Raw genomic sequence first — 18,231 nt, forward strand, 5'->3', positions numbered from 1 at the left:
ATAAATTTATTTCAATTTCAACTTGTTTTAAATTTAAAGGGGTGCATAATGTTTGAGATATGTCCTATATTCCTTTACATTTCAAGAAACATAGGTAGCTTTATATTACTATACTAGATTGTTTTTGAGAATCACTTCAATATATAAGAAAATGCTAACTACTATTTCTTGAACATTAGTACTCAGAATTTATCTTTTATCAAAAATCATTGAAAAGAATGATTTCTACTGGAGAACTTACCAAATTATTTTTTTAAAAAATCTTAATTTTCCCCAGATTTTAAAGTATTATATGTCTGTCTTTAGTGATATAGCATACATGACCAATATCTGTTCCATTACTTTGGCATTTAAGCTTATCTCCTCAAGAAAGGAAAGCATTATTTTTTAAGATTTTTTTTCATGTGGACCATTTTTAAAGTCTTTATTGAATTTGTTACAGTATGGCTTCTGTTTTATGTTTTGGTTTTTTGGCCGCAAGGCATGTGGGATCTTAGCTCCCCCACCAGGGATCGAACCTGCACCCCCTGCATTGGAAGATGAAGTCTTAACACTGGACTGTGAGGGAAGTCCCAGGAAAGCATTATTAGTTTTCTACTTTTGCATGAAATGCCCTCCAAATTAAACTTCATATGCAGATAATATTTTGAGTATTGCAGAAGTCTTTTTTTTCACTAACTATACATCACACTCTCTTCAGCAATAACTGAACTTTTCTTTGATGGTTTAATAGACTTGTTGGTGGGTCCTGTTTTGCTTGATTGCCTACTACAGCTATTGTGCACTGAACAGTTAGTTAAGCTGTCAAAATACTATGAGATCATAGTTTCTGCCAAGTTAGAAAGTCAGTCTTTCAGAAATGCAACTCTAATTCTTAATCATATCTTTAGAAAAAAATTAGAGTAACTAGGCACCTACCAGATACAGATCACTTTACTTATTTTCTTTCCATCTTCATAAAAATGCTGTGAGATTGGAATTGTTCCTATTTTACAGATTAGGAAATTGTGACAGAAAGAATAACTAGTAAATGGCAAAGGTCTTTTTGCTCCAAAACACTTGTTTTCCCACTGGATCATGGTTCCACATCAGAGATCATTGCACTGCAGTGCACAAGGTTGCTTTAATATGGCATTTGTCATCTGGTCATAGAAAATACTCCCCTTTTCAACATGCATTGGATCTGTTATAGCTGTTTGTGGGGTTCCATCAGTGTAGAGACTTACTGAGGGTTTTGGACCACACCTTCCTCCCCAACACATGCTTCTTCCTTGTTTTCTCTATTAAAGTGTTTCTTTTTAATTCCTTTCTAAAAATACCAGTTTGAAACACAAAAACATTATATAATGCTTCCCTATGTGTTGAATTTTAACCTTAAGGTTAAATGGGAGTTGGCTAAGTCACACAATTTACTACCAAATATTCTCTAACTTAAGATGCACAATTTTAAGGTTTCTGAAATTGGAGAATTGGAGAATTTCTTATCTTTGTTTTGTAATATTATGAAGAGTTTTCTCTTTTGTTAGCTGTGGGACATTGGACAGTTATTAAGCCTCTCTGAGTCTTTTTCTTTTAAAATTTCTGGAAGTATCTCCGGATCTTCCTGTTCTACCTGCTTATTGGGTAGCTCTTTTGAGACAAAGTAAGCCAAACCTTTTGTAAGCTGTTCAGCACTATAAACATTAACATATGGGCTAGTGATTATCAGATTTGAGTGTTCATGAGAATCATCTCCTGAGCGTGTTAAAAATGCAGTCCTGGGACCCACTTCCAGTGATTCTACTTCTGTGGATTTGGAGAATAGAAACAGGTCATTAGAAAAAAAAGATCTTGCCAATAGCTTATGAAATTTTGTAATAAAAATGCACACAAAACATCTTTCAGAGACTGGTTTTCACCTTTTAAATTGGTAAAGACGAAAACAGTAATAATTGATGTCAGGAAATGACTGTTCTTGTATGTCATTGATGTGAGTATAAACTTGGAATCACCTTTCTGTAGAATAGTTGTGGAATATGTATTAAAATACGTAGAAATATTCTTGCCCTTTGATCTAGCAATTCCATTTCTTGGATTTTTTTAAGCTGAAAATCTCACATGTACACAGTCATATGTGCAGGAATATCCAAGCATATGTGCAGGAATATCCATTGCATAGTTGTTTATGAAAGGAAACATACACTAGACAACTGAAATATGTCACAATAGGAATTAGGTAAATGAATTATGTTATATCCACATTATCAAGAATTATGCAGACTTTAAAATGTGGATGTAGAACTATATTTTTATTTACATAAAGGTGTCTGTGATATGTGGTTAAGTGAAAAAAGTTTATAAAACACGTGTAAAATGAGTCAATTAAAATTTGTATATATACATATAAGTCTAGAAAGATAATCTGATCATCTGCAGTGGTAAATGGTTTTCTCTGGCTGATGAGATTGTGTTTTCATTTTTATTGTATTTCATTTTTAATAAAATATGAAAATGTACAAATTTTTATAACCAGATAAAGGAAAGTAATTTCTCTGCTTTTAAAAGGAAAAACATTTAGGGGACTTATATTACTGATTAATACCATTATTTTCTCTCATATTGTGTATCTATAGCCCCTTCCACTGCCCATTCTTCTGCTAAACATGATAGTATTGGGTTTTTTTCTTCTTAGGCTCTGACAAGAAGACTCATTTATGTGTTAGTTGTGGTTATAGAAGCCAATGAGTTTCCTGCCCCCTCCTCGATTTTTAAATTTAATTCTCATGATAAATTGAAACATCAGCATTTTTGGACCATTTGATTTAATTAAGGCCTAGCTACCATGATATAATGTACTTTTACTTGGTTGCCACATGTCTTATTTGTTTCGTATTATGTTTTCCCAGCTTTATAACCATATCTAAAGGTTTTGCTGATGGAGGGAGAAATAAGTTCTCTCTTTTTATTTTCCTGACCGATTATTGATTATCAGGGAGAGAAAAACCACTGAGTCCACTTCCACTCCTGTCACCTAAGCAAATATTACTTTTAGAAGGGAAAAACAAACCTCTGTTTAGGCTAACAGTTTTGATGGGGAATGTTTGTGAGTGTGCGTGCAGGTGCACGTGTAGAAGCATTAGAAACCTGATGACTCTTATAAACATGGTATTGAGCCAGAGGGTATCCACTTCTCAAAGTTTTTCTTCAGGGCTTTGAATTTAAATATGTACTGTTATTTGAATGTACACATTTTAATATCACATGTCTAGAAATTAAATGGGACATCTTAGTTTTAGAGTGATTTAACTAAAGCCCTGGGGAAGAAATAAAATTTCAAGCGCAATAAAGATTGCCTTTGTTCTTCCTTTGACAGTACACGATCTGGGGTGATTCACTGTTGCCCTTGCTTATTTCAGAAACTGAGAAGGCATTCTCAACACCACGCTGTCTCTGTCCCCTCTCTACTTTATAATCACCATGTCTTGTCCATTGTGTTTTCGTATGTTAATCTCTCATCTGTTTACTTCTGTGCATCTCCACTGTTATCCCCACAGTCCTAGACATCATCAATTTTCCTTGTACTGCAAGTATCCTCATCTGTCCTTAGCAAACAGAGACTTCTGTACAAACGCAAGTCTCATCAAATCACAGCCCTGTGTAAAACCGTTCAGTGACATCGTCTATAGCTTATTCTCTACAGGCTCCTGTCCCTTCTCTGCCCTGCTCTGTACCTCAGAAGGCACAGACTACATCACTGGAACTCCTTTGGCTGCTGACTTCCCATTGAAGATGGTATACTTCTCCTTGCACCTAGGATGAAGTCCACAATCCATGACACTGACAGTAACCCGCAAGGCCCTGTACCATCTGACAATCCACCCAGGACACTCATCTTGCCTCTTTTCCTGTCTCTGGCTCTGATGGTTCCCTTTCAGTTCCTTAAAGACCCCAAGCCCCTCCTACCTCCTTGGGTTCATACATCTCATCCCTTCTGACTGGACCTCCCTCCCCCTTCACTTGTCTCGCCCTTGCTCATCCAGAATGTCTCAGCTTTAATGTCTCTTCCTCAGAGAAACCTTCCCTGGTTATACACTTCCATTTCTCACTAAATTTTTCCTTTGAAGCAGGCGGCATGACTATATATAAATATTCATGTCGTTATTTGCATAATGTTTCTTTTCTCTGCTGGATTCCAGGCTTCGTGAGGTCAAAGATATGAAAGTTTTTGTTTATCTTTTGAATCTCGGCCTCAGATACAGTACTTGGTAAATAGAGGGCAGTCACTAACTGCCTGGTGAATGCATTCAGAAAGTGAAGATAGCTTCACAGGTAGTTTTCAGTAATTATCAAATAAATTTTAATGTGTTAGTGTAGGGTGAGACGTAGGAGCAGAACTAGAATTCAGAATTACAAGGCAACCTTGAACTAGAACCTTGGTGTGGCATTCTTTCCTGCACTGAAATTGATACCCATGAACCCAGTGGTAACATGTAAGACACTAAGAATCGTATGATAAAGAAAATACTGTCAACAGGCATTTCTCATCTTTCAGTTTTGAAATGGAAAGAGTATATAATTTTTTTCATTACATGTGCTTATTATAAATTTTGTGACTGGAATTATTGACATTTTTTGTAACTTTAATTAAGAGCAGTTATATGTAACAAATGGAAATGAGGGAGGGAAAACTTTGGCACCATATATGTGGGTGAAGACGAAAAAAATGACGTTAATAAGATTTGAAAAACAAACCTGTAAAGCTATGTTATAGATAATTCTTGTTATAAAAAAATTCCAGTTATTTTTAAAAACATTAACTTTGGTCATTAACACCCTCAATAAAATATAACCTTTACACATAAAATTTGTTTTTGCCAGTAATGAACTACTCTGTTACATGCGTTAAATATTTTGAAATCTTATATTTTACATTTTTGTCATTATGAAACTTATTTTCTACTAGAAAATGAAAATCTACTAATCTCAGCATTATAACTTAATTTTATGTCATTGATTAATTTGTAGAAGTTTGACTTGTACCCTGAGATAATGCATCAATAGCCATTTCAGAAGTAAACAGATATGTTATTGAAGTACATATGGTATTCTAAGCATTTCAAGTTCATAGAGCTGAATGGAACTTATTTTTAACTTTATGAAGAAATAGTCTTTGATGGGCATTTTTAATGGTGCTTCTATTCCAAAATAAGTTTTGTGGCTGTAACATTCTAGAAATAGATGTGTTTGATGGAAATGTTGACAGATACTTATTTGTAAGCAATGAATAAAGCCACCTAGAATTTTAGTGACCTCTCTTTCAATGAATGGCTATTCATATTTATTATTATCAATTCTAATAATAATCAGTTTGAAAGTGCCAACTGAGCACTGTATAACATTTGGTGTGCGCTCAGTCTAATAGGTCCACTTCTAAAGTACCATGGTTCAGCACACTAAAGCCAGTGCACAGCAGGAGATGATTCAGCTTTGAGCCTCTACCTTTTCCACAAGTTAATATAGGATAGGAGGTCGGGATGTATATGTAATAGACCTTGTAGCGTTAAGTCATTCTTGGCACTGCAAAGAAAGGTAATTTGTGTAAGACTTTTATTGTGAGGTGGAAACTGCGAAACAAACTCCTGAAAGAGATGATGTCTAATACTCTTTTGTCTTTTATTTATTATTATTGTTTTCTTGGTATGGGTGGCCAGACATGATTCCAAATTTAGTAGAAAAAGGCACAGAAATTTGTTCTTGATACACTGATAAACTTCCTCAATAATTTGGCTAAGGTATTTGGGAAATTTGAATCCTTAAATGAAAAGAGAAAGCCCAGTTAACTATTTATCTAGTATCTACCATATACTTATCAAGGTGTTACACTCAATACACTGGTGTGTTTTAAATGAAAGAAAGAATGGTTGTATGTATAGACATGGATGATGAGATGAAAGAAAGGTGCTGAAGAGCTGTGTGTAAAAAAAACATCTGGAGAATGTGTGATCTGTAAGAAGTGTGTGGTGTAACATCCCCCATATACTAAAAGGACATGTGGTTTCGTGAAATTAAATAATTCTTTTTTTTTTAAAATTAATTAATTAATTTATTTTTGGCTGTGTTGGGTCTTCGTTTCTGTGTGAGGGCTTTCTCTAGTTGCGGCAAGCGGGGGCCACTCTTCATCGCGGTGCGCGGGCCTCTCACTATCGTGGCCTCTCTTGCTGCGGAGCACAGGCTCCAGACGCGCAGGCTCAGTAATTGTGGCTCACGGGCCCAGCCGCTCCGCGGCATGTGGGTTCCTCCCAGACCAGGGATCGACCCCGTGTCCCCTGGATTGGCAGGCAGATTCTCAACCACTGCGCCACCAGGGAAGCCCAATAATTCTTAATTTATGCCAAAGTGAAGTCATTATTGTTGATACGAACACGATGATTTAAGTGACTTATTTGTCAGCATCAATGGGCTTTGAAACTTTTGATGAAAATATTTTAGAAATTTTAAGAGGTGAATAGGGAAATCCTTTAGAAGTTTTTATAAAAAATGAATTTAGATTAGATTATTTTGGTATTTTATATATATGTGTGTGTTTATAAATAGCTAGCTACATAGTAAACTCTGTTTCTGAATTTAATTCCCCAGATATCTCTCAAGTACCTTCTATTTTTCAGACAATGTATTTTTTTCTGTAAAGGCTAAATAAGGGTAAGGTACACACATTCTTTAGAAATTTACCCCATATGTGGCAAACAGAACAATCTAGAAGGAGATTTAAAAAAAAAAAACAAACACTAAAAGTGTACCATCTAGTAGTAAAGGCAGTTTGGAAGAAACCATGCCTTGGGAGAGACAAAGAAGGACAAGATCCCATTCACTTGGAGGGATCAGGAAGGCTTACCTCATGGAAGAGGTAAGCATTGGAGTAGACCTTGAAGAAAGAGGCTTCTTTGTATATATGAAGATGGAGGGGGAAGAGGCATCATGACTTTAGATAATGGACTGTAATAATATAATAGCACATGGGAGGGAGGGAGAGGGCAAACTGGTATCTAACCAGATAGTTCACTTGTGGGTTTTGGTTTTCGCTGCTGAATTGGCCTGAGGCTGTTGCCATCCGTGGTGGCTCTGCTTTATATGTGAAAAGGTCGCTCCGTTGTTGAGCAGCCAGTACCTTTGCCACACCAATGATATTTATCCCCTTTAAAGGAGTGTTTCTGTCCACTCATATTGCCTTTCTCCTTATTACATAGCTGTCTATCGGGCATCCTGCCAGCATCCCTTGACCATATGTGATGGGAGGTGTTGTGCATTGGTGTTTCTTCCTTGATAAGTCCCCAGTGTCTAGAACAGTGCCTGGGATATAGCAGGCACTTGTTAAATATTTGGTTAATGTTCTTGGTATTCTTTTTTTTTTTTAATATTTATTTATTTATTTGATTTGCTGGGTCTTAGTTGCGCCTCCTGGGCTCCTTAGTTGTGGCATGTGAACTCTTGGTTGCGGCATGCATGTGGGATCTAGTTCCCTGACCAGGGATCAAACCTGGGCCCCCTGCATTAGGAGCGCAGAGTCTTATCCACTGTGCCACCAGGGAAGTCCCTGTTCTTGGTATTTTCTTATATTTAGTATCAGGTATACTGAAATGCAGATTAAGCTCATCACAAGAAACTGTGACTAGTAACTGTGGTGATAGATACAATTTTCAGTCATGTGAAGCATCTAACACGAAGCATCACAACAGTGGATCAGTTTCATAAAAAATTACACATCTTTGTTTGTCAGAGTATGTGATGTCAAACAGCTGTCAGGTTTCTTTGATAATTGGTTTCAGTGTTCGCACTCTTATCCATCCATATGCTATCTAGGCAGTATCTTCTCTTGGAGGAATTATTGTATTGGAAGATTCCCTTTCCTTGGAGGATACTTAGAATATATTATCTTTAACCACTTTATTAAAAGAAAAAAAAAGACAAGTCAAGGGGCTTGTTTCAGTCCTGTGATAGTCCTTAAAGTATACCTGAATTTTCTAAGGTTATTGACAAACTCACCTTCATTCTTTAGATTGTCAGGAGTTTACTCATCTATCTATCTTCTATCTATATCTACACACACACACACACACACACACACACACACATGCATGTATTTATTTGGGGGTAACATTTATTATGTCAGGTACTAGGCCTCGTTTGTTATTCCTCCCAGCATATTTGCTTTATAAATGAAGAATTTAAAATTAAGAGGCTTAGCTCTCTTGCTCAAAAGTAAACTATTAGTAAGTTATGGGAAGGGATTGACTCTGAGAGATTATTTGATGGGGTTCTCGCTTTCAGAAGATGCCTTTAAGAGATTTATTCTTCTACTTACACAGATTGGGAGAATTAATAAAAGTTCTCAACGGTGAGTAAAAAGAAAACACTGAAATATCTGAGCATATCAGAAACTAGCAGCTCCTTGCTTTTATCTTAAGAGAAACAGAATGGTGTCTGGAGAGAACTACATTTGATAAAATGTGGGCAAAAATATTAACTTACTATGGTAATATAAATAATATAATCGTCTAGGGATTTAAGAAGCTCAAACGTGTAATAAAAATGACACAAATTATTTGAGAACCTTGTTAGAGAATTACCAAGAAAGGATTTTTAGTTTAAGTGATTCACTGTATTTTTCAGGGCTAAGATTTTTCCAAAAGTTTCCCTTTTGAAGAGTCAAGGAGAAAGGACAGGATTGAAGTATATTTATGAGCACCTTAGTGGTTGACTTCTTCAGATTAGAATTCCTTAAATACCTGAACTATTGCCAGCTGTTATTGGCAGTAGTCTCAGTTTGCAGTCTAAGGTATACTTTGTGCTTCTGATAATTTGGGGGAGTGGGTATGACTGTGTTGTTGTATTTCATCTGCAAAGTGAGCAGTTTTAATAGTACAATGATCTTGGTCATTTTATGTTAGAGTAGCATAAGCTTTTTACTTTTTCTGTGTATCTCTTTTTTTTTTTTTTAAGTAGCTTCATCACATTGTTGTCTTACCACAATGTAATTTCACATTTATCTGTATGATTCGCTAAGTGATGTCTGTCTTCTCTGTTGGACTCTACACACAAGAATACTTTTCTGCTTTCTTCTATATCTGCAGAGCCTAGACGAGTGTCTGGCATACAATATATGCTCTGTAAATTCTTGTTGGATACATGAAAGGACATTTGTAGGTTTTTTAGAGTAGGCTAGATAATCCATTTTTCAGCATCACTGACTGCATTATTTTCTAAATGCTCAGGAAGTATTTGTAAAGGATGGAATTGTCATTTAGCAGTCTATAGGTTTTATTTTATTTATTTTTTATCTTTTAAAATTATATTTGCACAAAGTAATTTCTTATATTCAAAAATGGTTACTTTCCTCATCAAACACACCTTATGTTATTTTTTAGAAAAGTTTTAGCTTCACAAAAAAATTAAATTGAAGGTGTAGAGATTCATATTATTTTATTTAATTTTTATAGGAGTATAGTTGATTTACAATGTGTTAGTTTCAGGTGTACAATAAAGTGAATCAGTTATACATATACGTATATCCACTCTTTTTTAGATTGTTTTCCCATATAGGCCATTACAGAGTACTGAGTAGAGTTCCCTGTGCTATACAGTAGGTCCTTATTAGTTATCTATTTTATATATAGTAGTGTGTATATGTCAATCCCAATCTTCCAATTTATCCCTTCCCCTGCCCTTACCCCATGGTAACCATAAGTTTTCTACATCTGTAACTCTATTTCAGATTCATATTATTTTAAAATGATACTTGGACTACTGATTAACCGGTGAACCATTTGATCATATGCATTATATATTATACATATAAACTGATGTGCTGTTATAAAACTCCATAAAAGCAAACTTTTGTCCAGTAATATTCTAGATATCTCTAAATTTATTAATGAACTATTGGACCACCATAGGAATAGTTTTTAAATTTCAAAATTTTCTGTTTTGAAAATATTTGATATACTTGAATTTATTCATAATTAAAACCACTTAGACATGTTGACTTCTTGTCTGATTTCCCAACAGCTTTTTTTTCCTTGAAGGAAATAATAATGCATATTAGATACTTTTGTCTATATTTGCAGATGAGGAAATTGAGGTGGAATGATTTTTTTTATGATCACTTAGCTAATAATTAATAGGAAGTTAGAAAGAATTATATTATTGTATCTATCTTTGTTGTTGTTTTTGTTGCAAAGAAGAAAATAACCATTCATGGGGTAGTTTTTCGGTTGCTTCTCTATTTAGATGTGCTGTTATACTCAAATGATGATACTATCATTTCATTTTTAATACATAAACTCTTTTCTTTTTTTAAATGTCCATGGCATTGGGCAAAACTTCAGAAAAAAAGTTTAAAATGTGAACAACAACATTTCTAGAAGAATACTCCTAATGTGTCATTATTAAGTAATGATGTCAGCTGTTGTTTTGTATATATTTTCATGTAAATGGAAACTTCTTTTTATCCCTGATAAAATAGTTGTTAGTATATTACTTGAAGAAGCATCGGTAGAGATCATTGCAACTACAAATCTTTTAAATTTAATTTTATTTTTTATTGAAGTATAGTTGATTTACAATGTTGTGTTAGTTTCTGGTATATATATATGTGTGTGTATATATATATATATATATATATATATATATACACACACACACACTATATATATATATATATTTGTATTCAGTTTTCATATATATGTATTCTTTGTCAGATTCTTTTCCATTATAGTTTATTGCAAGATATTGAATATAGTTCCCTGTGTAACTACAAATCTTAAAAAAATTTTGGTTTGGGAATAGTCTTTCTAATTTAGACCTGAAACATAATTGCCTTTAAAATCACAATTTCGATCATATTAGGATAACAGTATTTATAATTTTTTTTTTGTTTTTTTGGCCACTGTGAGGCATGCTGGATCTTAGTTCCCCTACCAGGGATCGAACCGTTGCCCCCTGCAGTGGAAGCGCAGAGTCCTAACCACTGGACCGCCAGGGAATTCCCAGTATTTATCATTTTAAATTGCATTAAAATTAAAATGAGTTTAAGAAATAGTATCAAGAGCTCAAAGTCTAGAGGATTACTGCTTATAATTTTATAGTAATCTTACTCTGAGGAGAACCCGAACTCAGAATGCTTGGGAGGTGTTTGCACACATGAGGAACACAGCGACTCAGGGGATAGGGGAAGACAGATGTTTCAAAGGTTTAGGTCACTATCACTACTTGTATAATAAAAGGCTGACTTTGCCCAGCTTTACTCACCAAGTTATTTTCACGTTATACATTGTATGCTTTCTTTGTGAACTCTTTTAAAATCATTTTAGAAACAGGGTTGAGTAGGTATCAGTAAATACTGGGAATTTTGGAACTAGGTGAGCTATAAATAACTTAGTGTTGTATAAATGAATTATACATTACCTAGGAACTGAATTTCTGATTTGTATGGTGTACCTGTTCTTTTCATCACTCCTCTAATTCTTTTTCTATTTCATTGCTATGTGGAGTTTTATTCCCATACTCACCTATGTTAACCCTGTTGGTCAATATGGATGTCACAGATTTCCTTATATGTCACTTGTGATTTGCTGTCCTGTTACCCTTGAATTAAACCATTTAGGTCTGGATTTTTTCTTCTTCTCTTGAACATATTGCTTACTAAAATACAACCTATATTCCAGGTCTTGAGCATATGGTATCTCCCTTCATGAGATGCCTTTCTAGCCTATTCCATGTAAAAATTGATACATCTTTTTATAGGTCTTCTTGTGTTATTTTGTTTTATGAGGTATTTCTACATTGCCTCAAGTCGTATTGAATAGGACTCATATCACTTATGACATATGACACCATAAATTAATAACTTGAGCTTTTCTTTCTTCCTGATTTTAAAGTCATTGAGGAAAGGCTCTTATATTCTTTTATATCTCTCAAGGAGCCTAGTATTGTTGCTTTTATAAATTGGGTGCTCGGTTTTTCCACAGTATTCTTGTACTCACAGAACGTATAGCTTATTTAATGCTTATTTGAAAGAAATACTGCTCCTACTGCAGTATGGATATATTAAGTACACACACGTATAGGTACAACACAGATCAAATCTTCATGCATTATAGGGGGCATGCATTGTGTTAACTCCCTGTTGTGTACCTGTCACACCCCTAGTGGGCGACTTTACCATCTTTGTGCAAGATGAAGAGAGAGCAGTAGTGGCAGTGGGCTGTCATAAATGTTAATTCATATCCACCCCCCCCAGGGCAGTCAGGATTGCTTCCTGAGTTTTCCCCTGTAGTTTGAGCTGATAGTAAGCATTAGAACCGTCTTTAGAAGATTTTATATTAACACTGGCAAGAAACAAACAATTGACATCAGGCATAAGTCTTATTTTGCGTTATGCTTTTGGCGCATCGTTGCTGGGAAAATTATGCTAATCCACACCATCTGCAGATACCAGATGTGCCATTGAGAGGTGCACAAGTTCCTTTCCAGAAAACTGCTTGATGTCGAATGTCAATCATTCATGTTAAAATGACAGCATCTACCATCAAAGGAGGGAGAAAAACTACAATTCGTGTTTTATCTTTACCATCACATACCAATCTGGATGATTTATACTGTAAATTAAATGTGGCTGACAGGGGAAAAGTAACAAATGCAATTGCTCAGTCCATCTTTTGTTCTTTTGCAAATAGCTATAGAATCTGTTAAAGACTGTCTCATTGGGTACACATGTACAGTGGGTGTGGTTACATCCTGCTGACAACCTTACATTTCTTGGCTTGTATAGTTTATTATATTAAAAGAATTGCCTGGAAGGGTGTCAGCAGATGGTGCTAGGCACAGAGTAAGTTTTGTCATCGCGTGGTTGCATATGCTTCCAGGAACTCTTTTCCAAATACGATTTTTGAAAATAAGTTCGTTCATTTAAGCACACTAATAGGTTCTTCATTCATAACATTATGTCATAAAAGACATTGCCATCTATTCAGTGGAACTATGATTTCGTGTCTTCTGGTTGGGGGAGAGAGGGAGAGAGAGTAAGAAGCAGTTACAATTGACTTTCATCTGAAATCTTTTCATGTTCTGCCTGGGTCTGGATGTATCTACATTTAGAGGTAATAGAAATCCTTTCTGTTCTCTTCTCATATCTTTTCAATTTTGCTAGCTACTGTTAAAAGAATGTCAGGGCACAGTTCAGTCTGAACTGTTGAACATGTCAGGTACACCCTAAAATTCCATTAATTTCTAGGATATTAATGAATAGCAGTGTTTGTCAGCAGCTAGAACTTACTGTAAGCGTTCCTTGTGTAGTAGTGTGTCCAAGTGGGGAGCAAATCTCTTCCTCTCCTTTTTCTTGTCCTTGTTCTAAAGTTCCTGCAGCCACACTGCACTGTTGCCTGAAGGGGCTTTGTACGGACATCAGAGAGCGTTTCTCATAGGTCAGGTATTCTATAAACATGTTGGAACCATTGTATCAGAAAAAAGTGTGGCTTGATTGAAATTACCCCTTAACCCTGCTCAATGCTGTTCTGATTCAGGTTTTGCCAGGAAATGAGACATTTTTTTTTTTTAAGTTATAATTATTTCTACAAACTGTCTTGGATAAATATCTAAAGTCACTCTTTGGTCCTATAATTGGTATATGGTGTCATTCCTAAGTCTCGAGTAAATGGGAATTTATAAAAGAAAATGAATGAAGAGCCAGCTTCGTCCAAAAAATATGGGGTCCCTGTGGATAAGTAGGAGGTCATAATGTTAAAAGAATTACACTGTTTTGCTTTTTTGAATAACAGTGCCCATTGAAAGCTCATCTCAGAAATAAATAAAATTGTACGTTTTCTTTTCTCAGGACTGATGAATAAAGCCTATAGAGAAAAATATTTTAAACATTTTTTACTGGCCTTTGTGCCTTTGTCCTGCTCATTCCTTCTGCTTAGAGACTTGTCACTTTACCCACGAAACCCTGGGCTCAACCCCAGGTGAATTTACCAGTGAATTATTTACTAGTCTTCTTTGCAGGATGCTTTTTTTTTTTGACTTCTCAGGAGAGAATTCTGTGCTTGTTCCATCCTGTACCCCCAATCTCCTTCCCTTCCACTCTCAGTGAACTGCTTATATGCTCTAATAATATGCTAACTTTTGTCTTTGTCACCTAACTAAAGTCCTTGATGTGTTGAGAATTTCTTCTCTTCTCCTTTTTTGTTAGATATATCTTTGAATCTGTCTTTGGGAGATAATGAATGTCTATTAAATGTTTGTTGAATAAATGGATAGATGAATAATTTAATATTCTATTATTTTTTTATGGACGTTTAGTTGATTTATAATGTTGTGTTAGTTTCAGGTGTACAGCAAAGTGATTCAGTTATATATACATATATATCTATTCTTTTTCAGATTCTTCTACCTTATAGGTTATTACAAAATACTGAGTAGAGTTCCCTGTGCTATACAGTAGGTCCTTGTTGGTTATCTGTTTTATATATAGTAGTGTTATATGTTAATCCCGAACTCCAAATTTATCCCCCACCCCTTCTCCTTCGGTAACCCTAAGTTTGTTTTCTATGTCTGTGAGTCTGTTTCTGTTTTATTCATAAGCTCATTTGTATAGTTTTTTTAGATTCCATATATAAGTGATATCATATGATACTTGTCTTTCTCTGTCTGGCTTACTTCACTTAGTATGATAATCTCTAGGTCCATCCATGTGGCTGCAAATGGAATTATTTCATTCTTTTTTATGGCTGAGTAATATTCCACCATATAAGTATACCACATCTTCTTTATCCATTCATCTGTCGATGTACACTTAGGTTGCTTCCATGTCTTGGCTATTGTAAATAGTGGTGCAATGAACACTACTGGGGTGCATGTATCTTTTCGAATTATGGTTTTCTCCAGATATATGCCCAGGAATGGAATTGCAGGATCATATGGTCGCTCTATTTAATAGTTTTTTTAGCCTCCCTACTGTTCTTCATAGTGGCTCTACCAATTTACATTCCCACCAACAGTGTAGGAAGGTTCTTTTTTCTCCACACCCTCTCCAGCATTTATTATTTGTAGATTTTTTGATGATGGGCATTCTGACCGGTGTGAGGTGATACCTCATTGTAGTTTTGATTTGCATTTCTCTAATAATTAGCGATGTTGAGCATCTTTTCATTTGCCTTTTGGCCATAAGAATGTTATATTATTCTTATATACAAAACTTTCATAAATGGAAAGTCATATTTGCTATCTTTATCTTCAAGGTTCAAGAGGGTATAAAATTGTGGACCATGAATTACAGATAAAATAATTAATATCTCTTTTTATTTTGAAAAATGTAATAACATAATGTGTTATATGGATCATTGGTATTGCTAATATTAGACTTGACATATTAATACATCAGTGTGCATTTGAAAGTTTTTTATAAAGTCTTATTAGCTTTCCGTGTTTTAGTTATTTTAAATTTGAAATATTATTTGTTTCATATTAAAAAAGAGCTTAGCTGATAAAAAATCTTACCAGTAAAAGTTACTGTTACACTTTTATTCATTATACAAGCAGAACATTCCATATAGTTTGAAAAAAATTGTTTTAATCCTAATGTCAGTAAATTATTTTTGAAATTTTTGTCTATAGCCCTGCAGACCTTTTAAAACGTATTTGCGGCAGACCTTTTAGAATGTATTTGTGTACAGACTTTAAAGTACAAAGAAGATCACACGTTGTTCTTTAACTGAGCATCACTTTTGAGTCGACCAAATTACCCAAAACATTTTAGGGTAGGAGTTGCCATTTGATGATCATCTCTGCAGATGATGCTCACATTGAAACTAGAAGGTCAACCATATGGAGAGGTTAAAAATAAAATCTGCTGGCCTTCAAAATCCTCTTATCAGCCACCTAACGGGGTCAGATGCTGACAATGATGCATCTGAGGGCAGTGAGTAAAGACAGATTGCAGAAGTTTCGTAATTGTGAATTGTGTTCTCAATGTATTTAATTCTGCTTATCTTTGTTCCCAGCCTTGGAGTCTCTGGACTGTGCAAATTTGGTGGCAAATCTCAGATGCAGCCCCAAAGGGCCCGTAGTTGTTTACGTATTTATGCATGAAATGAAGTATTTTATGCTATGTCAATCAAATATACCCCAAAATCAGAAAATGAGTGTTTTCCCAAAGTAAGTTCCTTCTAAATGTAGCTAAAAAGAGCTACTTTGTCATTAAAGTGAATGAATATTCATTTTTAGAACAGACATGATATTTGGATTGTGTTAAACGTATATCTGTTAGTGAAAGTGTGAGTCACAAAGATAAAATTTCTTCTAAAAGTAATATCTATAGAAAAAAAGCAATAAGTATACACATGGTAAAATATTTCTCTTTTCTGTAAACTTTTACTTCTTTATTTTTAATGGTTGTGATATTGTTTATTTTCTGTTATTAAAAGAAACTTGTGGGACTTCCCCGGTGATGCAGTGGTTAAGAATCCGCCTGCCAATGCAGGGGACATGAGTTTGATCCCTGGTCCGGGAAGATCCCACATGCTGTGGAGCAGCTAAGCTCGTGCGCCACAACTACTGAGCCTGAGCTCTAGAACCCGCGAGGCACAGTTACTGAGCCCGCGAGCCACAACTGCTGAGCCCGTGTACCACAACCATGGAAGCCTGCACGCCTAGAGCCCATGCTCCGTAACGAGAAGCCACCACAGTGGGAAGCCTGTGCACCACAACCAAGAGTAGCCCCTGCTCACCACAACTAGAGAAAGCCCGCACACATCAATGAAGACTCAACGCAGACAAAAATAAATAAATAAATAAATTAATTAAAAAAAAAAAAAAAGAAACTGTGACCATGTTCATGGTAGTGTTTTTCACAATAGCCAAGAGGTGGAAGCAACACAAGTGTCCATTAATGGATTAATGGATAAATAAAACATGGTATATACATACAGTAAAATATTATTCAAACTTAAAAAGGAAATTATGACATGTACCACAAAATGGATGAACTATTATGCGAAGTTTAAATATGCGAGTCACAAAAAGACAAATACTGCATGATCCCGTTTATGTGAGGTATCTAGATTTGTTAAATTCATAGAAACCATTTGATGGTTGCCAGAGGCTGGGGAAACAGGAAATGGGGAATTGTTGTGTAACGGGTACAGAATTTCAGTTTTGCATGATGAAAAAGTTCTGGCAATTGAATATACCTAACCCTACTATATGGTTAAGACCTTAAAAATGGTTAAGATAGTAAATTTTATATTAAGTATATTTTACCACAATAAAACAAAGAAACAGAAGAGAAGATATAATTTTTAGACCAAAGCTTATTTATTTTTAGTCATAATTGTTTCTACAGAATAAATACCTAGGATTGGTCTTTGAGCCTTTAACAGGGTTATGATATAATACATGATTACAGATCAAATAGAAATATACAATGGATATAGTAAATTATTATTTGTAGAATAATTAAAAGCTAACTAAAATACTGAAATCACTATGTCCAAATATGTATTTAATAGATTCTTTGCTTTTATGGTTATCAATTCATAATTTGAAAACATTTGTTTATTCAAATATTTATCGACTGCTTACCATCCTGTCAGAGACTGAGCTGGGTTCAGATATACAATGCTAATAAGTGTTGTCCTCAAAGAGTGTAAAGGCAATTGCAGTGGAGCAGGGGGAGAGTTTACAAATAAACAGAAAATTACTATAAAGTACCATAAAGATTATGAAAGGGGTAAATAAAGAGTGAAGTGGGAAAAGGTAGGAAGTTTAGGGATTTCAGGGTTTCTTTTCTGGGGCTTCAGGAAAATCTTTATGGAAGAAGCAACAGCTTAGTTCAATGAGAACTGGTAGTTAATTAGATGAAATGGTTGGAGGAGACATTGGAGAGAACAATAAGGGCAGAGGGCTTGTGGGCTGAGAGAGCATCTTCCAGTTTTCCTGGGATAGTCTGTTATGCCTGTTGTTCTATTTGGATGGTTTCTTTTTCACTCTCACAGGTCCAGGTTTGGTGATCTGCCTGTAGGGCTCAGAGAACCTGCCGTCATAACTGAGAGGAGTTTACTCTGCTTGGAACATTGAGTTTGGTGGTGGGGAGAGAAGAGACACCATAGATAAAAGGAGGTTATATAATGAAGGAGGTTATATAATCATGGTTATATAATAAAGGAGGTTATATAATCATGGTCACCTTTTACCATGATT

At 35.0% G+C, this 18,231-nt stretch overlaps 1 protein-coding gene and 2 long non-coding RNA genes across 7 annotated transcripts in view; 2 read left to right on the plus strand and 1 right to left on the minus strand.

Annotated features, from left to right (window-relative positions):
• The window catches only part of LOC309656174, an 822,990-nt gene that overhangs the window by 444,922 nt on the left and 359,837 nt on the right, over positions 1 to 18,231 (minus strand). The gene's annotated exons all lie outside the window — the stretch shown is intronic.
• PRKD1 (protein kinase D1) overlaps positions 1 to 18,231 on the plus strand; it is a 466,527-nt gene that overhangs the window by 156,619 nt on the left and 291,677 nt on the right. The gene's annotated exons all lie outside the window — the stretch shown is intronic.
• On the plus strand, positions 5,726 to 16,828 carry LOC309656170. The gene is made up of 2 exons (XR_014261200.1): positions 5,726 to 13,504; positions 15,510 to 16,828. It is a non-coding gene; the product is annotated as an uncharacterized lncRNA (long non-coding RNA).

The sequence above is a fragment of the Balaenoptera physalus genome (genome assembly GCF_965194825.1).
Source record: "Balaenoptera physalus genome assembly, chromosome: 2".
Lineage (NCBI taxonomy): Eukaryota > Metazoa > Chordata > Mammalia > Artiodactyla > Balaenopteridae > Balaenoptera > Balaenoptera physalus.